The sequence below is a fragment of the Ranitomeya variabilis genome, chromosome 3 (assembly GCF_051348905.1).
Source record: "Ranitomeya variabilis isolate aRanVar5 chromosome 3, aRanVar5.hap1, whole genome shotgun sequence".
NCBI classification, from domain to species: Eukaryota; Metazoa; Chordata; class Amphibia; order Anura; family Dendrobatidae; genus Ranitomeya; species Ranitomeya variabilis.
In genome coordinates this window covers 697,194,477-697,219,547 of record NC_135234.1, presented here as the reverse complement: position 1 = coordinate 697,219,547, position 25,071 = coordinate 697,194,477, and positions in this window count along the sequence as shown.

Here is a 25,071-nt window from a genome sequence, read left to right as displayed (position 1 = left end):
TGGTTCATTTTAATGAATGTTAGATCATCAACATTTTGGGTAGCCAGACGAGTCCTTTTTTCGGTTAATATTGAACCTGCAGCACTGAATACTCTTTCTGATAGGACACTTGCTGCCGGGCAAGCAAGCTCCTGCAATGCATATTCTGCCAATTCTGGCCAGGTGTCTAATTTTGATGCCCAGTAATCAAATGGGAATGACGGTTGAGGGAGAACATCGATAAGGGATGAAAAATAGTTAGTAACCATACTGGACAAATGTTGTCTCCTGTCACTTTCAATTGATGCAGCAGTACCTGTCCTGTCTGCGGTCATAGCAAAATCACTCCACAACCTGGTCAGAAAACCCCTCTGTCCAACGCCACTTCTGATGTGTGCACCCCTAACACTCCTAGTCTGCTGCCCCCTGGAGCTCGTGTGAGAACGATCACGTGCACTGTGTGCTGGGAGTGCCTGAAGCAAACGGTCAACAAGAGTTGATTGTTTGGTTGCTAATATTAGTTCCAAGTTCTCATATGGCATAATATTTTGCAATTTTCCTTTATAGCGTGGATCAAGGAGGCAGGCCAACCAGTAATCGTCATCGTTCATCATTTTCGTAATGCGTGTGTCCCTTTTTAGGATACGTAAGGCATAATCCGCCATGTGGGCCAAAGTTCCAGTTGTCAAATCTCCGGTTGTGATTGGTTGAGGGGCAGTTTCAGGCAAATCTACGTCACTTGTGTCCCTCAAAAAACCAGAACCCGGCCTTGCCAGGCAACCAATTTGCAGTGCCCCCGGGAAAGCTTCCGCATTAAAAATATACTCATCCCCATCATCCTCCTCGTCCTCCACCTCCTCTTCGCCCGCTACCTTGTCCTGTACACTGCCCTGACCAGACAATGGCTGACTGTCATCAAGGCTTTCCTCTTCCTCTGGTGCAGACGCCTGATCCTTTATGTGCGTCAAACTTTGCATCAGCAGACACATTAGGGGGATGCTCATGCTTATTATGGCTTTGTCTGCACTAACCAGCCGTGTGCATTCCTCAAAACACTGAAGGACTTGACACATGTCTTGTATCTTCGACCACTGCACACCTGACAACTCCATGTCTGCCATCCTACTGCCTGCCCGTGTATGTGTATCCTCCCACAAATACATAACAGCCCGCCTCTGTTGGCACAGTCTCTGAAGCATGTGCAGTGTTGAGTTCCACCTTGTTGCAACGTCTATGATTAGGCGATGCTGGGGAAGGTTCAAAGACCGCTGATAGGTCTGCATACGGCTGGAGTGTACAGGCGAACGTCGGATATGTGAGCAAAGTCCACGCACTTTGAGGAGCAGGTCGGAGAACCCAGGATAAGTTTTCAATAAGCACTGCACCACCAGGTTTAAGGTGTGAGCCAGGCAAGGAATGTGTTTCAGTTGGGAAAGGGAGATGGCAGCCATGAAATTCCTTCCGTTATCACTCACTACCTTGCCTGCCTCAAGATCTACTGTGCCCAGCCACGACTGCGTTTCTTGTTGCAAGAACTTGGACAGAACTTCCGCGGTGTGTCTGTTGTCGCCCAAACACTTCATAGCCAATACAGCCTGCTGACGCTTGCCAGTAGCTGGCCCATAATGGGACAACTGGTGTGCAACAGTGTCATCTGCCGATGGAGTGGTTGGCCGACTGCGGTCTGTGGAAGAGCTGTAGCTTCTGCAGGAGGACGAGGAGGAGGAGGAGGAGGGGGTGCGAACGCCTACAGCCAACTGTTTCCTACACCGTGGGCTAGGCACAACTGTCCCGAAATTGATGTCCCCTGTGGACCCTGCATCCACCACATTCACCCAGTGTGCCGTGATGGACACATAACGTCCCTGGCCATGCCTACTGGTCCATGCATCTGTAGTCAGGTGCACCTTTGTACTCACAGATTGCCTGAGTGCATGGACAATGCGCTGTTTAACATGCTGGTGCAGGGCTGGGATGGCTTTTCTGGAAAAAAAGTGTCGACTGGGTAGCTCGTATCGTGGTTCAGCGTACTCCATCAGGGCTTTGAAAGCTTCGCTTTCAACTAACCAGTAGGGCATCATCTCTAACGAGATTAGTCTAGCTATGTGGGCGTTAAAACCCTGTGTATGCGGATGCGAGGATAAGTACTTCCTTTTTCTAACCAGAGTCTCATGTAGTGTGAGCTGGACTGGAGAGCTGGAGATCGTGGAACTTTCGGGTGTGCCGGTGGACATGGCAGACTGAGAGACGGTTGGAGACGGTATTGTTTCCGCCGGTGCCCTAGATGCAATATTTCCTCCTACAAAACTGGTGATTCCCAGACCCTGACTGCTTTTGGCTGGCAAAGAAACCTGCACAGATACTGCCGGTGGTGCGGAAAATGGTGGCCTTGGGATGTTGCGTTGCTGACTAGCTTCATTGGCCGAGGGTGCTACAACCTTAAGGGACGTTTGGTAGTTAGTCCAGGCTTGAAAATGCATGGTGGTTAAGTGTCTATGCATGCAACTAGTATTGAGACTTTTCAGATTCTGACCTCTGCTTAAGCTAGTTGAACATTTTTGACAGATTACTTTGCGCTGATCAATTGGATGTTGTTTAAAAAAATGCCAGACTGCACTCTTCCTAGCATCGGATCCCTTTTCAGGGATTGCAGACTGAGCTTTAACCGGATGGCCACGCTGTCCTCCAACAGGTTTTGGCTTTGACACGCGTTTTGGGCCAGATACGGGCCCGGCAGATGGAACCTGTTGCGATGTTGATGCCTGCTGCGGCCCCTCCTCCACCTCCGCTTCTGAACTACTGCCGCCTGCACCCTGTTCCCCCAATGGATGCCAATCGGGGTCAACAACTGGGTCATCTATTACCTCCTCTTCGAGCTCGTGTGCAACTTCGTCTGTGTCACTGTGTCGGTCGGTGGTATAGCGTTCGTGGCGGGGCAACATAGTCTCATCAGGGTCTGATTGTGGATCAGTACCCTGAGAGGGCAATGTTGTGGTCTGAGTCAAAGGAGCAGCATAGTACTCTGGCTGTGGCTGTGCATCAGTGCACTCCATGTCAGAATCTACTTGTAATGGGCATGGCCTGTTAAGTGTTTCACTTTCTAAGCCAGGGACGGTATGTGTAAAGAGCTCCATGGAGTAACCCGTTGTGTCGCCTGCTGCATCCTTCTCTCTTGTTGTAGTTTTTGCTGAAGAGGACAAGGAAGCGACTTGTCCCTGACCGTGAACATCCACAAGCGACGCGCTGCTTTTACATTTACCAGTTTCAGAAGAGGAGGCAAAAGAGCTAGAGGCTGAGTCTGCAATGTAAGCCAAAACTTGATGTTGCTGCTCCGGCTTTAAAAGCGGTTTTCCTACTCCCAGAAAAGAGAGCGTTCGAGGCCTTGTGTAGCCAGACGACGAAACTGGCTCCACAGCTCCAGACTTAGGTGGAATATTTTTATCCCCACGACCACCTGATGCTCCACTACCACTACCATCATTACCAGCTGACAATGAACGCCCACGGCCACGACCTCTTGCACCAGACTTCCTCATTGTTTTAAAAACTTAACCAAAGTAACTTTATTTGTTGCTGTCAAACAACTTACACGGTGAGCTATAACTTCAGAATGATTTCAATATCCCTTAACAGGTTGGTGAGACCACAAGGAAAATCAGGCACAATGTTACACACTCTGTTTTCTGTGGCACCAAATCACAGAGATGCCACACACGCAGGACTGTCACTCAAGCACAAATGTCAATATTAATCTCCCACCTATTTTTTTTTTTTTTTTTAGGGAGACTTTAGAAACCAAATAAGATAAAATGATTATTTCAGGGACACTTTAGAAACCAAATAATAATAAAAAAAAAAGGCTTTCTATGGCCCACTGAGTGAGAGATGGCACACAGGAGTCAGGAGTGGCACACAAGCCCTGAATGAGGCCAATATTTTTCTCCCACTGATTGATGTAGTGATTTTTTTTCAGGTAGATTTTAGAACCCAAATCAAGCAAAAAAATAAATAGGCTTTCTATGGCCCACTGAGTGAGAGATGGCACACACAGGAGTCAGGAGTGGCACACAAGCCCTGACTGAGGCCAATATTTTTCTCCCACTGATTGATGTAGTGATTTTTTTTCAGGTAGATTTTAGAACCCAAATCAAGCAAAAAAATTAATAGGCTTTCTATGGCCCACAATTTGAGAGAGAGAGATGGCACACCCAGGAGTCAAGACTGGCACACAAGCAGAAAGGGCAATATTAATCTCCCACTGTTTGAATTTTTTTTTTTTCAGGGAGAGTTTAGAAACCAAATAATAAAAAAAAGGCTTTCTATGGCCCACTGAGTGAGAGATGGCACACACAGGAGTCAGGAGTGGCACACAAGCCCTGACTGAGGCCAATATTTTTCTCCCACTGATTGATGTAGTGATTTTTTTCAGGTAGATTTTAGAACCCAAATCAAGCAAAAAAATTAATAGGCTTTCTATGGCCCACAATTTGAGAGAGAGAGATGGCACACCCAGGAGTCAAGACTGGCACACAAGCAGAAAGGGCAATATTAATCTCCCACTGTTTGAATTTTTTTTTTTTTCAGGGAGACTTTAGAAACCAAATAATAATAAAAAAAGGCTTTCTATGGCCCACTGAGTGAGAGATGGCACACACAGGAGTCAGGAGTGGCACACAAGCCCTGACTGAGGCCAATATTTTTCTCCCACTGATTGATGTAGTGATTTTTTTTCAGGTAGATTTTAGAACCCAAATCAAGCAAAAAAATTAATAGGCTTTCTATGGCCCACAATTTGAGAGAGAGAGATGGCACACCCAGGAGTCAAGACTGGCACACAAGCAGAAAGGGCAATATTAACCCCTTTCTGTCATTAGACGTACTATTCCATCCATGTGGGGTGGGCCCTACTTCCCAAGGACGGAATAGTACGTCATACGCGATCGGCCGCGCTCACGGGGGGAGCGCGGCCGATCGCGGCCGGGTGTCAGCTGACTATCGCAGCTGACATCCGGCACTATGTGCCAGGAGCAGTCACGGACCGCCCCCGGCACATTAACCCCCGGCACACCGCGATCAAACATGATCGCGGTGTGCCGGCGGTATAGGGAAGCATAGCGCAGGGAGGGGGCTCCCTGCGGGCTTCCCTGAGACCCCCGGAGCAACGCGATGTGATCGCGTTGCTCTGAGGGTCTCCTACCTCCCTCCTCGCCGCAGGTCCCGGATCCAAGATGGCCGCGGCATCCGGGTCCTGCAGGGAGGGAGGTGGCTTACCGAGTGTCTGCTCAGAGCAGACACTGGTAAGCCTGCACCGATGTAAGTGAGATTGGTGATCTGACAGAGTGCTGTGCACACTATCAGATCATCGATCTGTAATGTCCCCCCCTGGGACAAAGTAAAAAAGTAAAAAAAAAATGTCCACATGTGTAAAAAAAAAATAAAAAAAAAATCCTAAATAAATAAATAAATAAAAAATATTATTCCCATAAATACATTTCTTTATCTAAATAAAAAAAAAATCAAACAATAAAAGTACACATATTTAGTATCGCCACGTCCGTAACGACCCCACCTATAAAACTATATCACTAGTTAACCCCTTCAGTGAACACCGTAAAAAAAAAAAAAAAAAACGAGGCAAAAAACAACGCTTTATTGTCATACCGCCAAACAAAAAGTGGAATAACACGCGATCAAAAAGATGGATATAAATAACCATGGTACCACTGAAAACATCATCTTGTCCCGCAAAAAACGAGCCACCATACACCATCATGAGCGAAAAAATAAAAAAGTTATAGTCCTCAGAATAAAGCGATGCCAAAATAATTATTTTTTCTATAAAATAGCTTTTATCGTATAAAAGCGCCAAAACAAAAAAAAATTATATAAATGAGGTATCGCTGTAATCGTACTGACCCGAAGAATAAAACTGCTTTATCAATTTTACCAAACGCGGAACGGTATAAACGCCTCCCCCAAAAGAAATTCATGAATAGCTGGTTTTTGGTCATTCTGCCTCACAAAAATCGGAATAAAAAGCGATCAAAAAAATATCCCGTGCCCGAACATGTTACCAATAAAAACGTAAACTCGTCCCACAAAAAACAAGACCTCACATGACTCTGTGGTCTCAAATATGGAAAAATTATAGCTCTCAAAATGTGGTAACGCAAAAAATATTTTTTGCAATAAAAAGCGTCTTTCAGTGTGTGATGGCTGCCAATCATAAAAATCCGCTAAATAACCCGCTATAAAAGTAAATCAAACCCCCCTTCATCACCCGCTTAGTTAGGGAAAAATTAAAAAAATGTAAAAAATGTATTTATTTCCGTTTTCCCATTAGGGTTAGGGCTAGGGTTAGGGCTAGAGTTGGGGCTAAAGTTAGGGTTAGGGTTTGGATTACATTTACGGTTGGGATTAGGGTTGCGATTAGGGTTAGGGGTGTGTCTGGGTTAGAGGTGTGGTTAGGGTTACCGTTGGGATTAGGGTTAGGGGTGTGTTTGGATTAGGGTTTCAGTTATAATTGGGGGGTTTCCACTGTTTAGGCACATCAGGGGCTCTCCAAACGTGACATGGCGTCCGATTTCAATTCCAGCCAATTCTGTGTTGAAAAAGTAAAACAGTGCTTCTTCCCTTCCAAGCTCTCCCGTGCGCCCAAACAGGGGTTTACCCCAACATATGGGGTATCAGCGTACTCAGAACACATTGGAGAACAACTTTTGGGGTCCAATTTCTCCTGTTACCCTTGGGAAAATACAAAACTAGGGGCTAAAAAATAATTTTTGTGGAAAAAAAAATTTTTTTATTTGCATGGATCTGCGTTATAAACTGTAGTGAAACACTTGGGGGTTTAAAGCTTTCACAACACATCTAGATGAGTTCCTTAGGGGTTCTACTTTCCAAAATGGTGTCACTTGTGGGGGGTTTCTACTGTTTAGGTACATTAGGGGCTCTGCAAACGCAATGTGACGCCTGCAGACCATTCCATCTAAGTCTGCGTTCCAAATGGCGCTCCTTCCTTTCCGAGCCCTCCCATGCGCCCAAACGGTGGTTCCCCTCCACATATGGGGTATCAGCGTACTCAGGAAAAATTGGACAACAACTTTTGGGGTCCAATTTCTCCTGTTACCATTGGGAAAATACAAAACTGGGGGCTAAAAAATAATTTTTTGGGGAAATTTTTTATTTTTTTTATCTTCACGGCTCTGCGTTCTAAACTGTAGTGAAACACTTGGGGGTTCAAAGTCCTCACAACACAACTAGATAAGTTCCTTGGGGGGTCTACTTTCCAAAATGGTGTCACTTGTGGGGGGGGCTTCAATGTTTAGGCACATCAGTGGCTCTCCAAACGCAACATGGCGTCCCATCTCAATTCCTGTCAATTTTGCAGTGAAAAGTCAAACGGCGCTCCTTCCCTTCCGAGCTCTCCCATGCGCCCAAACAGTGGTTTACCCCCACATATGGGGTATCAGCGTACTCAGGACAAATTGTACAACAACTTTTGGAGTCCAATTTCTTCTCTTACCCTTGGGAAAATAAAAAATTGGGGGCGAAAAGATCATTTTTGTGAAAAAATATGATTTTTTATTTTTACGGTTCTGCATTATAAACTTCTGTGAAGCACTTGGTGGGTCAAAGTGCTCACCACACATCTAGATAAGTTCCTTAGGGGGTCTACTTTCCAAAATGGTGTCATTTGTGGGGGGTTTCAATGTTTAGGCACATCAGTGGCTCTCCAAACGCAACATGGCGTCCCATCTCAATTCCTGTCAATTTTGCAGTGAAAAGTCAAACGGCGCTCCTTCCCTTCCGAGCTCTCCCATGCGCCCAAACAGTGGTTTACCCCCACATATGGGGTATCAGCGTACTCAGGACAAATTGTACAACAACTTTTGGAGTCCAATTTCTTCTCTTACCCTTGGGAAAATAAAAAATTGGGGGCGAAAAGATCATTTTTGTGAAAAAATATGATTTTTTATTTTTACGGTTCTGCATTATAAACTTCTGTGAAGCACTTGGTGGGTCAAAGTGCTCACCACACATCTAGATAAGTTCCTTAGGGGGTCTACTTTCCAAAATGGTGTCATTTGTGGGGGGTTTCAATGTTTAGGCACATCAGTGGCTCTCCAAACGCAACATGGCGTCCCATCTCAATTCCAGTCAATTTTGCATTGAAAAGTCAAATGGCGCTCCTTCGCTTCCGAGCTCTGTCATGCGCCCAAACAGTGGTTTACCCTTACATATGGAGTATCGGCGTACTCAGGACAAATTGTATAACATCTTTTGGGGCCCATTTTTTCCTGTTACCCTTGGTAAAATAAAACAAATTGGAGCTGAAGTAAATTTTGTGTGAAAAAAAGTTAAATGTTCATTTTTATTTAAACATTCCAAAAATTCCTGTGAAACACCTGAAGGGTTAATAAACTTTTTGAATGTGGTTTTGAGCACCTTGAGGGGTGCAGTTTTTAGAATGGTGTCACACTTGGGTATTTTCTATCATATAGACCCCTCAAAATGACTTCAAATGAGATGTGGTCCCTAAAAAAAATTGTGTTGTAAAAATGAGAAATTGCTGGTCAACTTTTAACCCTTATAACTCCCTAACAAAAAAAAATTTTGGTTCCAAAATGGTGCTGATGTAAAGTAGACATGTGGGAAATGTTACTTATTAAGTATTTTGTGTGACATATCACTGTGATTTAATTGCATAAAAATTCAAATTTGGAAAATTGCGAAATTTTCAAAATTTTCGCCAAATTTCCATTTTTTTCACAAATAAACGCAGGTAATATCAAAGAAATTTTACCACTATCATGAAGTACAATATGTCACGAGAAAACAGTGTCAGAATCACCAGGATCCGTTGAAGCGTTCCAGAGTTATAACCTCATAAAGGGACAGTGGTCAGAATTGTAAAAATTGGCCCGGTCCATAACGTGCAAACCACCCTTGGGGGTGAAGGGGTTAATCTCCCACTGTTTGAATTTTTTTTTTTTTTTCAGGGAGACTTTAGAAACCAAATAATAAAAAAAAAAAGGCTTTCTATGGCCCACTGAGTGAGAGATGGCACACACAGGAGTCAGGAGTGGCACACAAGCCCTGACTGAGGCCAATATTTTTCTCCCACTGATTGATGTAGTGATTTTTTTTCAGGTAGATGTTAGTACCCAAATCAAGCAAAAAAATAAATAGGCTTTCTATGGCCCACTGAGTGAGAGATGGCACACACAGGGATGGCACTCTAGCAGAAATGCCAATCTTAATCTCCCACAAAAAAAAAAAAAAAAAACAGGGACTGTCCTACAATTACTATCTCCCTGCAGTAATCTCAGCCAGGTATGGCAGGCAGCAATAAGGAGAGGACTGATGCACAAATTAAATAAAAAGTGTGGACAAACAAAAAAGATAGCTGTGCAGAAAGGAAGAAACAAGAGGATTTGTGCTTTGAAAAAAGCAGTTGGTTTGCACAGCGTTGTACACACACAGGCACAGCAACGCAGCTATCAGGGTCAGGGAGCCTTCTAGGGCAGCCCAATGATCGACAGCGCTGAGGAAAAAAAAATGTAGCTTCCACTGTCCCTGCAAACAAAAGGTGGTGTTGGACAGTGGAAATCGCTACAGCACAAGCGGTTTGCAGCTTTATGTACCCTGCCTATCACTATCCCTGCTTCTGAAGAAGCGGCAGCAACCTCTCCCTACGCTCAGATCAGCAGCAGTAAGATGGCGGTCGGCGGGAACGCCCCTTTATAGCCCCTGTGACGCTGCAGAAAGCAAGCCAATCACTGCAATGCCCTTCTCTAAGATGGTGGGGACCAGGACCTATGTCATCACGCTGCCCACACTCTGCGTTCACCTTCATTGGCTGAGAAATGGCGCTTTTCGTGTCATTGAAACGCGACTTTGGCGCGAAAGTCGCGTACCGCATGGCCGACCCCGCACAGGGGTCGGATCGGGTTTCATGAAACTCGACTTTGCCAAAAGTCGGCGACTTTTGAAAATGAACGACCCGTTTCGCTCAACCCTAGTTAGCAGATTTTAAAGAAGCAAAGGACTCTTCGATTCTGTGCAACCGGTATGCATCCTTGTGTGTTATGCGGTTTATCTGCCTGTAATCAACACACATTCTCATTGTGCCATCCTTTTTTCCAGACGAGGACTAGTGGAGCGGCCCAGGCGCTACAACTATCTCTGATTACCCCAGCCTCCTTCATCTCTTGAAACATACTTTTGGCACACTGGTAGTGAGCTGGAGGTACAGGCCGGTACCTCTCCTTAATGGGCGGATGACCTCCTGTGGGGATATGATGTTGAACCCCTTTTACCTGCCCAAAATCTAGTGTGTAAGCCCCATGTTTCTGGTGTGATGGGGTAGAATCTGTGCCCACGTGTAACTTCTGGCACCAATCCTCTAATTGCAGAGCCATTGTCCTCCGTCTGGTTGGACAGGACCAAGGGTTCTCTTGCTTGTATTACATTATTATCAACAGTAAACAGTTTGGCAAGTGTGGCATATCTGGTTAGGTGGACCTCTTTCTCTCCACAGTTAAGGTCAAGTAATGGTATCCTCCCATTGCGGACATCAACCACCCCTCTGGCTGTCTGGATTTTGGGCCTACTGTCTGAATATACAGGTTCTACCAGGGCCTGGTTGTCTTTACCTCTGAGGCCTATTGCTGCCTGACACCATATTAACATTTCACTCCTGGGGGTACTGCAATGGGGATCAGATCACTCACTGTGACACAGCCAATTTCTCAACCAGACCATTCTACCTGTTGTCTCTGCACCAGGGCTCTGATTTCTTTTTGCGGGACATACTGCTCAATGGAACCAGCAGTTTCGGCCACCTGTTGTTACAAGAAAATAACGTCTTCAAGACAATTTTCTATGACATTAGTTCCTAAGGTCATCATGGGCTTACATTCACGTCGGTCAATGTCAACAATTACCAGTCCTTGGGCCTTCAATTCTACCCGCCCCACCTTAATGGTGACCTCCTTGTACCCCACCTGTGGCCATTACTGGCTACTATTGTCAAATCACTATCTGGGCTGTGGATAATATCCCAATACCGTTTATAGAGAACGTAAGGCATAGTCGTCACCTGAGAGCCGGTGTCCAGTAAAGCATTCATCGGGATGCCGTCGATCACAATAGGGAGGACTGGTCGCCCTCTGACGTACTTGGCTCGCCAATTTTGTGGGACTGGTCATCCTACTTCTGGGGGCTGGCCCTCTGCCCCAGGGGTCGCTCGTTTAAATGGCAGTACCCTGCAATGTGTCCTGCCTGGTTGCAGCGGAGGCAGATGGATCGTCCATCCTGATGATAGCGATGGTCGTCTCTTCCTCTGGTCGGCGGGATCCTCTTTTGTCGTCGCCAGGGGACATCCTCTGATCTGGAAGCCAGCTTGATCTTCTCCTTTGGGGATTCCTGTAGGGCCTCCACCACTTCGTAATGCAAGGTTAGCATGTCCTAAATGTGACAAAACTTTATGAGCACACCACAACATCTGGCACCCCCATCTGAAACAGTCCGTATTAGCAGGAGGCAGCGTTACAACAACATGGTGGAAGATTATCTGTTCACATGTCTCCACATACTAACTCATGGATCTGCAATATTTAACTTCTGGGTCTTCTTATTGGACACATAGCTTGAGCTTGCGTTTTAGGACTTGAAGGTGCTGGCCTGCCCTGTGGCAAGTGTCCTGTCGGGATGTATGCTTAGCACGGCAGTGAGTGTGATCACAGACAGGCGCATCTGTCTGTCCACATCCAACCTGGGGAAGCTAACATTCCTTAAAATGAACCAGGCGTGGATCCCACAGGACTTGTCCATACCTTTGGATGACTAGAAGCTAGTGCAGCGCCCCAGAGTCCTGGTCGTTGCAGTAATGTCGCTCTGCCGCTAAGGGGAGTGATGGTACGTCTGATTGCACTAAAAGAGTTCACCTGACCAGGTATCACAGTCACACATTACACTTCACACTCCGGCCACCAGGGGGAGCAAAGGGTTTTATGTATTAGGCCACTCCTCACACTCTGGTAAAACTGGGGGTTGGATAGGAAGTTAGGGAGAAGCTGACTGGGTTTTGCCCAGGTAACATCTAGTGAGAGGAGAGCGTTGCTTGGGAAGATTCAGGGGTGGGATCCTGACAGTGGCCTAGCAAAAGGACAGATCGTTACGGAGCCGTGCCTGCACCTCATTGCGGCGGCATCTTAAGAAAGGACACGAAGCGAGGTATATTGTGGAGAAGTGAGAAACGAGATCACAGCACAAAGGCGATAGAACCAGAAGGAGTCGTGCCCCGAGATCGGCAACATCCTTCTGAGGCGCGTAGCCGGCAGCCGGAACGCCGAGGAAGTAATAGGCTCTACGCATTACTTTGAACTACGGCAGGGCAGTTAAATTTAGGTTGGCTGTCTCACCTTTTACACCTAATGAAGTCAACGGAGGCAATTGTGGGAAAGGGGCGTCTCTAGGGTCCCTATAAAATAACTCCAGGCCTACCCCATCATACGGGTGCGTCCTATCCATATCATCTGGGGGACGGAGAGAGAAAGAACAGAAACAGACACGACAGTTGTGAGGACTATCCCGTGGTGCTCAGCAGGGAAGTACTACAACACCCAGGCGCTAGTAGGTAGGCTACTGATTTCCACCTGCAAAGGGAACTCTGGATGTGCCTTCGGACCAGCCGGTCTCAGCCAGCCCTGTTAACAGTGCTCTGGATTGCGGATGCCGAAGCCTTCAGTAAAGAGGTAAAGAGACTGCAACCCTGTGTCCTCGTTATTTACTGCGACTTACACCGCCACCTACATCTTTTATTGGGCGCCCCTTAGCAGGGCCACGGACCGGGTCGGGCCACCGTGACATCCCCAGGACCGAGAGACCCGGTACCGAGTACCCCGCTGCCCTGCGTCTGGGGGCCGCTCCACTAGCACCAGCCAATCTTCAACTCTATTTGCTGTTCCTTTCATTTGAGTGCCTCCTCCCCAAATTAAAAAAGAAAAACTGTTGGATTACTCCTCCCTTGCCTCTTCCATCTACACTGCCACGTACACCTCTTCATCCACTTGTACCTACGCCTCGTGATTCTAGATTGGTAGTTTTAGTTTTGTTGATTACAGGTTGTTTTCAGTCAGTTCCACAAAAAATAAAATATAAATAAAAAAACACTAAAAAAAAAACAGTGTTGGATAACTCCTCCCTTGCCTCTTCCATCTATACCGTCACATCCACCTCTTTCTTCCCTTGATCCCACGCCTCCTGGTTCTAGATTACTAGTTTTAGTTTGATGAATTTTAGGTTGTTTTAAGTTAGTTCCACAAAAAAAAAATGAAAAAAAATGGTTTGATTATTCCACCCTTTCCTCTTACACCTACATTGCCACATCTATTTCCTCCTCCACTTGGACCTTGTCCTCTTGTTTGAAGATTTTTTTTTTTATTATTTCTGCTCCGCTTAGCGTAGGAACAGGGTGCAGTTGTAGTGAGTGACATTATTAGGTTTTGTGTGTGCGCAGTGTTCCAAAACCATTCTGTATGTGTACTGTGCACTCCTGTCTGTGATAGTACTGTGCTTTCCTGAAAGTTTTATTAATCTGCGAACTTTATAAATACTTTTTCCAAAGATTTGTTTATGTATGTGATATAACACAGTAACTGTTAGGCAGTGTGTCTACATATGCACACGCAACTACTGGTGGTTCTTGGGGCACGGGGAACCTGGCGGGTTCCCTTTAACAGCTCATTTACATATTAGGAAAAATGTAGATTTCTCTAGACATAGACATCGGATCACTGATATCAAGGTATCATGTTATTCAGCCTTCTATGACCTACATGCCCATATAGACGGCTAAGGATGGTTAAACCTACCAGCAGATTCCCTTTACGCATGTATTGTACACATGTTCCCTGACCAAATAAGGCACAAGTGGAGTTTTGTTTTTTAAAGTTTTTGCCAAAATTCCACCTCTCCTTTGTACGGAAACCTTCCTATCATTATACACTTTCTTTGACCACTAATGATATACCATGCGTGGTTAGTAAAGCATATTAACAATAGTGTAAGCATACTTAAGTCGGAAACATGGCTGGTTTTCCTATTACACCCCTAGAAAATGCTCTTCTAATATTTTTGGAATAATTATGTCCTTCCTTGCTGTATTTTCCAATTAATACATTCTATGAACACAGTAAGCCACATCCTACCGCCATCATTTTCACGCTGCTTTAAAGAGCTCCCTTCATGCGCCGCACTGTGCCATTACACAGCTGTGTGGGCTACAAAACATTTTGACTATAATAATTAGAAAAGCCATTTGTTCATTTTTCTCGTAACTTGGGGCCTATTATTTGTAATCTTCTGAGGTGTTCCTTTTGCTTTAGTTTTTTCAGAGGAGCAAAATTGGCAGAAAATACATTGAACTAAATAAAATCCTTTGAAGTTCGTTAGCGCCCTCTATGGGATAGACATTTTCTGACAAGCTCTGTAGATAATCATCCAGCCACTTTTACTGATGAAATCAGATGCCGGAGGCATCAAGTACAGAAAAGTGATTATGAATGATCCAAATTTTACAAACAGTGCGTAAGATAAGTAATGAATGTAAGAAATATTACAGTTAATATCACTGTGCACAGAACAAGCAGCGGAGCAACTAGACACAGCTTACATCTGAGGCCATGGTGGCATTGTAGGATATGCACCTAACTATTGACTCAACACTATTGCCTTGGGATGATAGTGACATTTTAGACCAGATCATAAATTAGTAAACTCATTTTGGTCCGCCCTACTGTAAAGGGTTAAAAGATTTTTCCAGTTTTAGAAAACCCCTCTCACCCAGCTTCTATGTGTTTTAGAAAACTAAGTGCGACCAGTGCTGAGTCCCCATCGCTGCTCCCAGTGTCTACCTGCAGCACTGACATCAAATCAACAGCACTGCAGACAATCAGTTACTTGTCTTCAAGTTATTGGCATTACTGTTATAAGACAAACTTCTAATGTCAAACACTTTAAAGGGAACCTGTCACCCCCTAAATGGAAGATGAGCTAAACCCACCAGCATCAGGGGCTTATCCACAACATTCTGTAATGCTGTAGATAAGCCCCCGATGTATCCTGAAAGATGAGAAAAAGAGGTTACATTATACTCACCTGGGGGGCGATCCAATCCGATGGGCGTCGCGGTCCGGTGCGGGGCCTCCCATCTTCATAGGATGATGTCCTCTTCTGGTCTTCACGCCACAGCTACGGAGCAGGCGTACTTTGTCTGCCCTGTTGAGGGCAGAGCAAAGTACTGCAGTGCGCTGGGCCTCTCTGACCTTTCCCAGCGCCTGCGCACTACAGTACTTTGCTCTGCCCTCAACAGGGCAGACAAAGTACGCCTGCTCCGTAGCTGTGGCGTGAAGACCAGAAGAGGACGTGATCTTATGAAGATGGGAGGCCCCGGACCACGACGCCCAGAGGTGTATCTAGCCTTTCCTGCACCTGGAGCAAAGGATCAGTTTTATAGTTTTATAGTGCTGCACAAATGTTATGGCCCCATAAGATGCTCTATACAGACACTTGCCCCATATAGTGCTGCACAAATGTTATGGCCCCATAAGATGCTCTATACAGGCACTTGCCCCATTATAGTGCTGCACAAATGTTATGGCCCCATAAGATGCTCTATACAGGCACTTGCCCCATTATAGTGCTGCACAAATGTTATGGCCCATAAGATGCTCTATACAGACACTTGCCCCATATAGTGCTGCACAAATGTTATGGCCCCATAAGATGCTCTATACAGGCACTTGCCCCATTATAGTGCTGCACAAATGTTATGGCCCCATAAGATGCTCTATACAGACACTTGCCCCATATAGTGCTGCACAAATGTTATGGCCCCATAAGATGCTCCATACAGACACTTGCCCCATATAGTGCTGCACAAATGTTATGGCCCCATAAGATGCTCTATACAGGCACTTGCCCCATTATAGTGCTGCACAAATGTTATGGCCCCATAAGATGCTCTATACAGGCACTTGTCCCATTATAGTGCTGCACAAATGTTATTGCCCCATAAGATGCTCTATACAGACACTTGCCCCATATAGTGCTGCACAAATGTTATGGCCCCATAAGATGCTCCATACAGGCACTTGTCCCATTTGCTGTTGCTGCGATAAAAAAAAAATCACTTACTCACTTCTCCGTCGCTCAGGCCCCCGACACTTTCAATATTCACCTGCTCCTCGTTCCAGCTGCCGCTCCATCTTCAGCACTGACGTTCAGGCAGAGGGCACTAACTACATCACCGCGCCCTCTGACCTCAGCGTCACTGCTGAAGACGGTGCGGCGCCGGAATGGGGAGCAGGTGAATATCATGCAGCTCAGCGCTCCCCTCCCCGTTATACTAACCTGCTCCTGGCGCTGTGCAGTCCCTGCTTCTCCGGCGCCGGAAGCTTCTTCCTGTACTGAGCGGTCACCGTTACCGCTCATTACAGTAATGAATATACGGCTCCACCCCTATGGGAGGTGGAGCCGCATATTCATTACTGTAATGAGCGGTACCATGTGACTGGCTGTCGGCTGCGCCTGGGGCACATGCCCCAGCTGCCCCCCCCCCCGGATACGCCACTGGTGACACCCATCAGATCGGGCCGCCCCCCCAGGTGAGTATAATCTAACCTCTTTTTCTCATCTTTCAGGATACATCGGGGGCTTATCTACAGCATTCCAGAATGCTGAAGATAAGCCCCTGATGCCGGTGGGCATAGCTCATCTTCGATTTTGGGGGTGACAGGTTCCCTTTAATTTGCTCACTTCTCCTAGCCTTAGCTCCTGTCTGATCCTTGGCAGCGGCAGGAAACTCAATGAGAGCAGTGCATCTATAGAAAGAGAAGATTAGGCAGGCCGCTCAGTGAGTGCTCCATCTGTCCATCTCCCATTTTCCCAATCCTCTTTGGCCGTTAAAGTTTGCATTCTTTGTTTGTTTTTTGCTTCTTAAATGCAAAGTTAAGCATATTTGTAAACAGTAATCAATTAAAAATGTTCTACCATTTTGAGGGATTTTGAGAAATTATACAGATTAGTAAGAACTGCTTCTGATCACTCTCTGCTTCTATCCTGCCAGCGAAGAGGGCGGGATTGTACATAGGTCTGCACTGCACAGGGAGGAAATGATCTCGGAAGACACATAAAAAAGTACCATAGACAAGGGAGAGAGGAAAGTATAGTATTGGGGCTTTGCTGATACCTGAAAGCAAGTAAAGGCAGCTGTTATAGACCTGTCCCAGGTATCCCGGGTTCCGCTCCCTTCACTTCGTGAGGCTTTACAGCAGCATCACTCTGGAGAAACACAGAGCACGCATCCAGCCTATATTACTGAGAGAGACACTCCCAAAAGAAAAAAAATCTGAAACTTGGATGCCACTGCAAACTGCATATCAAGGGGTCTGAAATTGTCAGTGCAATTTTTTTAACTAAAGGTAAAACTTACATATGTAAAAATTGTAGGGTCTCTGGCTTCTTCAGTGTGCTAACTAAACTAGAATTTGTGTTTTTCTCGATCAGTTGTTTTGATGCTTTCTCATTACTCAATGGATTTTGAGCTCTAGCTTTCTTTAATTGTATCATTCTCATTATTAGGATTAAAATTTGTGACAATTTCACAGCTGGGTGTAATTAGGTTACATATTCATACAGTATAACATGTAGCATAATCACATCATGGTATAATAAAGCATTAATGGAGAGGAAAAACATTATATTTCAGCTCACCCGCATAACAGAATTTTCCATAGTCGAAGTATAATCCGAGCACGGAAAGCGTCTCTGTCCAACGCTGCAGTTTGTGAGCAAAAGAGAAGAAAAAAATCCAGCTCCAGGAGTAAAATTAACAGAAATTTTATTCGAACATCTTTAAAAATTGGAAAGCTGCTTACAAAAAATATATATCACAAAATGAGGATGGAAACAACCATCGATTCGATGGTTGTTTCCATCCTCATTTTGTGATATATATTTTTTGCAAGTAGCTTTCCAATTTTTAAAGATGTTCGAATAAAATTTCTGTTAATTTTACTCCTGGAGCTGGATTTTTTTCTTCTCTTTTGCTCATAATAAAGCATTACATAGAACTGTTCCAAGGCATTGCTATTGTTGCAATGGAGTCTACTGACCTATCGCAATATGTAAAGTTCTGCTTTGACATGATGGGTTCTCCGAGTAGTGCACTGTACGGCTAGATGCAGCTTCTGGCTTCGTTATTCATTGATTTTCATATAGGGATGCTTATGGGATTTGGTTCTGTGAATGTTATCACGTCAGTCTACAAACATTACTGGCTACAAGATAGACATCGCATATTGCCAAGAAATCTGACAGCTGCCACCCGTCACTTTCTCTTATAAATTGATCTACAACCTGCTTGAGGCTTCCAAGTCGTCACATCACAAGTTGCCAGATAAACTCAATTAGTGCCATTTAGTGTAAGTGGCGATTTAACAAAACATGGATGCAATTTTCCAAAGGCATTAGACAATTGTGTAAAGCATTAACCCTTTGTCGCACAATGGTCATTATTGCAAAGTACTTACTCTCTCATACTGTATAGCAACTAGCCTGCAAATCATCTGGAAGCCGCTCTAACTCCAAGGGGTTTTCTCATCTTGATGAATCCATGTCTCCCTGATCTTCATGACGCCTAATGTTGAAATGAATCTTCAACAATGGAAGGTAATTCTTTTCCTTCTGAAACTAAAGTTCAGTCTTGCAAAATTGTAGCCTCTATGGAAAATCTGCCATGATGCTCCGTAACGTTGCCAACCATGATAAATGCCTACATACCATTGGGACCCACCATCGTTACCTTCATATGTTGCCAATTTCATTCATTAGACCGATAAAACGATTAGTCACATCCAGTGCTTCTACAGTGTTAAAAGCTGTATTGAATACAGAAGAAAAATGCAGGAGCTCTAGAGTCACCTATTAAAAGTAGCAATCTTAAAAGTCCATATCAACCCTTTAGCCCCTTAGTGACCTTAATGACTAAGTCAATTTGTTTTAATCTGACCTGTGTCACTTTATATGGTAATAATGCTACAATATATTCCAGTGATTCTGAGGCTGATTTTTCATGACACATTGTACTTTATTTTACTAAATTTAGGTCAATATTTCTGGGGTGAAAATATTGAGATTTTGTTGAAAGTTTAGAAAATTTCTCAATTTTCAAACTTCAATTTTCATATTCTTAACTCCTTAAGGACCAGGGGTATTTCTATTTTTTTCATTTTTTGCTCCCCTTCTTTTTAATTTTTCAGTCAATATGGCCATGTGAGGGCTTGTTTTTTGTGGGATGAGTTGTACTTTTGAATGGCACCAGTGATTTTACCATATCGTGTACTGAAAAACGGGAAAAAAATTCCAAATGTGGTGAAATTGCAAAAAAAGTGCAATTCTACAATTGTTTTTTGGATTTTTTTTTTTTACCATGTTCACTAAATGCTAAAACTGATCTACCATTATGATTCTCCAGGTTAGTACGAGTTCACAAAAACCAACCATGTCTAGGTTCTTTTTTATTTAAGTGGTGAAAAAAAATACAATGCCAGGGTCAAGAAGCAGCAGAGTTGTATTGTCGGAAAAAAACAATTTTAACCTGTTGGATTGGAAGTCTAAGCGTACAAAGAGGATCGCTACTTCATTTACCATCAGTACTGTACAACCTAAATTTCTGTTATCTGTGTCCTTGATGTGCTCATTGTCATCATTTTCTGTCATGGCTTTTGTGGATTCAGGCGCCGCCTTGAACTTAATGGACTTTGAGTTTGCTAGGCGTTGTGGATTTCCCTTGCAGTCTTTGCAGAACCCTATTCCTTTAAGGGGCATTGATGCTACACCTTTGGCTAAAAATAAGCCCCAGTTCTGGACACAGGTGACCATGTGCATGGCGCCAATTCTGCAAACCTAAATACCCCAGTCAGAGCTGCAATCAGCAGGAACACCTGCCCGGGATTGCAACCCAGGGACAACTGCATTACCACCAGCAACCACCGGGGGGAACCCAAGAGCAGAATTCACAACAGATTCCACCTGCGGCTGTCAGGGGCACATGTCAGCTGATCAGATCAGCTGTCATGTGTTGGAAAAGGTGCGGGCTCATCGCCGGAGCCCTCACCAAACAGGGGGAGGCATCCAATGTCAATGCATGTCAATCCAATGACTAAACTGGTATAACCCCTTAACATCCAATGACACTGCACATCATTGGATTTTAAGGGGTTAAACCAGCTAGTCATGCTGAACAAAATAATTAATAAATAACAGTTTCCATATGTCTACTTCACAGCTGCATCATTTTTCAAACATCATTTTATTTTGTTAGGATGTTAGAGGGGTTAAAATTTAGCAATAATTTCTCATTTTTAAAATTTTTTTTCCAAAATCTGTTTCTTTAGGGACCTATTCAGAATTAAATGGACTTTGCAGGGCCTATAAATTGAAACTCCCCCAAAGTGATGCCATTTTAAAAATTGCACCTCTCAAATACTTCAGCAATGTTGTCAAGAATTTTTTTCTAACCCTTCTGGTGCTGCACAGGAATTAATGCAAAGAGGAATGAAGAGAAAAAAATATTGTCCATCTAAAATTTGCTTAAACCACAATTTCTTTACTTTTAAGACAAAATGGACCCCACAGTCTGTTATCCACTTTCTTCTGAGTGCAGTGATACCCCACTTGTAGCCAAAAAGTTCTGTTTGGGCAAATGGCTGGACTTGGAACGGGAGCAATTTTTGAAGTTGGAACACAAATTTGGCTGGATTAGATTGTGGTGCCATGTTGCCTTTGAAGAGCCCTTCAGATGCCTCACAACAGAAACACTCCAAAGAGACTACATTTTGGAGCCAACATCCATCAAGGATTTCATGCATGGGTATGATGGGCATTTTGAACAAATGGGTACGACACAGAATGTAATAACATTAAGTTATCATATTGAAATTTTTAATTTTTTTCACAAAAATGTTGCTTTAGCCTCAAATATTTCACTTTTCTAAGCGGTAACACCAAAAAGTGGATACCACAGTTTGATACACATTCTTTGATGAGCGTGGCGATACCCCACATGTAGTCAAAACGTTCTATTTTGACAAAAGGCAGGGCTTAGAACGGAAGGAACACTATTTGAATTTTGGAAAACAAATTTGGTTTTATTTGGAATAGATTGTCATTAGTGTTGAGCGATACCTTCCGATATGCAAAGCTATCGGTATCGGATTGGATCAGCCGATTCCCAAAAAGTATCGGATATCGCCGATATCGATACCCGATACCAATGCATATCAATGGGACACAAAATATCGGAATGGTTCCCAGGGTCTGAAGGAGAGGAAACTCTCTTTCAGGCCCTGGGATCCATATTCATGTATAAAATAAAGAATAAAAATAAAAAATATTGATATACTCACCCCTCAGACGGCCCCTGGCTCTCACCGGTCCAAACGTCTGCCTCCGTTCCTAAGAATGCTGAGTAAAGGACCTTCGATGACGTCGCAGCTTGTGATTGGTCGCGTGACCGCTCATGTGACTGCTCACGCGACCAATCACAAGCCGCGACGTCATCGTAGGTCCTAAACTCACTGTATTCTTAGGAACGGAGGCTGCCGGTTACACAGCTAAGGTCCAGGCTCCGCCGGAGGGGTGAGTATATCCATATTTTTTATTTTTACTCTTTATTTTTTACATGAATATGGATCCCAGGGCCTGAAGGAGAGTCTCCTCTCCTCCAGACCCTGGGAACCATACACTGGGAACTTCCGATTCCGATTTCCGATATCACAAAAATATCGGGACTCGGTATCGGAATTCCGATACCGCAAATATCAGCCGATACCCGATACTTGCGGTATCGGAATGCTCAACACTATTTGTCATATTTGCAGAGCCTGTGTAATTCAAAACAACAGAAAAACCCATAAATATATATTTTTGAAAATTATACCCTCTAATGTATTTATCTCCCTCTACTCGTCCTTGGTCAGACCTCATCTGGAATACTATGACCAGTTCTGGGCATCACATTTCAAAAAAGACACTGAACAAATGAAGTTCAGAAAAGAGCTACCAGGATGGTGAGCGAACTGCAAACTATGTCCTACGAGAAACGATAAAAGGGTTTGGGAATGTTTAACTTGCAAAAAAGAAGGCTAAGAGGAGACTTAGTAGCCTTCACTGGAAGTCTTCAAACAGAGGCTGGACAAACATCTGTCTGAGATGGTTTAGTGAATCCTGCATTGAGCAGGGGGTTGGACACGATAACCCTGGAGGTCCCTTCCAACTGTAACATTCTTTGATTCTCTGATTCTAAGTGAGAAATGAGTATTGTATTATATCAGTGAGTGAGTATGTGGTGGCCATTATACTGTAGGACTGAATTGTTTTCTATGGAGGGCTGTATTATATTCTATGAGGGGGCTATATTATATTCTGTAGGGGCCTACATTATATTCTATAGGAGGATACATTATATTCTATGAGGCAGACTGAATTATATTCTATGAAGGCCGGAGACTGCATTATACTATATGGGGGCTACACTATATTCTATGAGGGGGCTACATTATATTCTATAGGGGACTACATTATATTCTATGGGAGGGGTTGGATTATACTATATGAGGGGGGCTGCATTATATTCTATGAGGGGCTACATAATATGAGGGCGACTACATTATATTATATGAAGGGACTGCATTATATTCTATGGGGGCTGCATTATACTACATCCGGGCTGCGTTATATTCTTTAGTGGGGGCTATATGGTGGCCGTTGGGGGATTGAGGACACCCTTTCTCTCTCCTCTGACATATTGGATCAAATCAGAGGAGAGAGAAATTATTTTTAAATGGTACTTCACTTTTTTTAATGTGATCACTGATATTCATTGAATAATGGCAATCACGTGATTGGGGACCATAAAAATCTGCAACTATCATGTTTTCCAGGGTCTAAGCTACCACCATGGAGATTTTCTGATGTTGGGGGGCGCTATTACCTTATTTCTCAGCGCAGTTAAAAAGTGGCACTGAGAAATATTAACTGCCGCCGTTTAAAAGCTGTATTGGCGGTTGTTAAGGGGTTAAGGAGCCTTGCCACATGATTTAGGATATAAAATCAAACCAGAAGCTTTATTTGATACACTTCTTTTGGGGCGTTTGCCCCTCCTCAATGCAAAGCATGAAAACTTGGTGGCAGGCTTTTCTAAGTGGTAAATATTTTCTTTGTGGTGGACAGCAAGCTGGCGTAGGAAGACTTATAGGTCATGCAAGGAGAAACTTTACTTCTTAGACCCTGGGCAAAGGCCTCTTATCCAATCAGCCAGTTATCCTGCTGTTCACTGATGATGAGAGGTAAAATGGCAGAAAAAGTGTGTCAGTAGAAAGTTCTTTATATCCGGAGTAATATGACAAGGCTCTATAAAGGGTCGATATTGACTTTTATTATTTCCAATTCCAATAGTTTAGATTAGAGACTAAGCATTAGACACTAGAGACCCGGCACTCTTCCTCTGTGAAGAGGATATTTGCATATTTAATTTCCCAGGGGAGCATTACATTACCTACATGTCTCCCTTTGCCGAATTGGCACTTTGACATTTTGAATCCCCCATATCATTGCCAGCCTAATATAGGGCTCCAATAACATTGTCAGACACAATCAGAACCTTATATACTTGCCAGACACAGTAAATGCCATCCTTGCCATCTACATTTACAATGCCCATAATATTGTCAGCCATATCCCATGTCACCATAGCATTGGAAGTTATATTCAGTTCTCCATAACATCACTGTGACGCTAGTCACTTTTCACGGCCAAGCTGTGAGTCAGGATAGTCATGAAGTCCAAGGTCAGAAGCCAGGAGGGTACATCATAAACAGAAGGAAGAGACTTCCCTTTTGGAAGTGCATTGAACAACAAGGTGGATTGCTGCTGAGGGGAAAAAGAAAAAAAAAATCTCTTTAAATCTTCAGCATAGAGAGTGTGAACGAGCTGAGTGTGACCTGAGCGTAAGTGTGAACGGCGGTAAGTGTGTGAGTTGAGATTCATTGACTTTGGATTCAGGGAGTTTCCAAGGGAGGAATTACTGAATTGCTATCTGTACTTTATTAATACTTTGTATTTATTTTTTAATTAACATTTCTGTGTGGTGCAATCCCCATTAGGAAATGTGCTCCACTATTGTTAATGCCATCCAGTGCACATCTTGCCACATGTATGCAGTCCTTGATCAGTCGGTCGAGGGTGCATACTGCTGTGCGAGATGTGCGCACGTTGTGCATTTGGAAGCCCAGATTCTGAATCTAAATGTGCAGCTGGCAACACTGAGATCCACAGACAATATGGAAAGAAGTCTTCTGCTCACTGAGCAGACGCTCAATGGGATAGATGGGGGGGGATGGTAGGATGGAGCTGCAGGACAGTGAAGCATCAAGCTGGGTGACAGTTAGAAGGCTGGGTAGAGGGAAGAGTGCCAGGGAGGCTAGTCCTGATCTGGCACACCCCAAAAAGTTTGCTAAGTTGGCAGATGAGGGGGGTGCCAGTACAGGGGTAGCACTACTGCAGCCAGGCATGTCCTCTGAAAGCTGGAGGAGTGACTGCTCCAGTAAGGAGGGAAATAGGAGAGCAGGGCAGGCCAGACAGGTGCTGGTAGTGGGGGACTCAATTATTAGGGGAACAGATAGGGCAATCTGTCACAAAGACAGGAATCGTCGGACGGTGTGTGCTGCCTACCTGGCGCTCGAGTCCGACACATCGCTGATCAGGTTGACAGATTACTGGGAGGGGCTGGTGAGGACCCAGCGGTCATGGGGCACATTGGCACAAATGACAAAGTTAGAGGTAGGTGGAAGGTCCTTAAAGATGATTTCAGGGAAATAGGCTGCAAGCTGAAAGCAAGGACCTCCAACGTGGTATTTTCCAAAATACTGCCTGTACCACGTGCCTCACCAGAGAGGCAACGGGAGATTAGGGAGGTTAATAAGTGGCCCAAGAATTGGTGTAGGAAGGAGGGGTTTGGGTTCC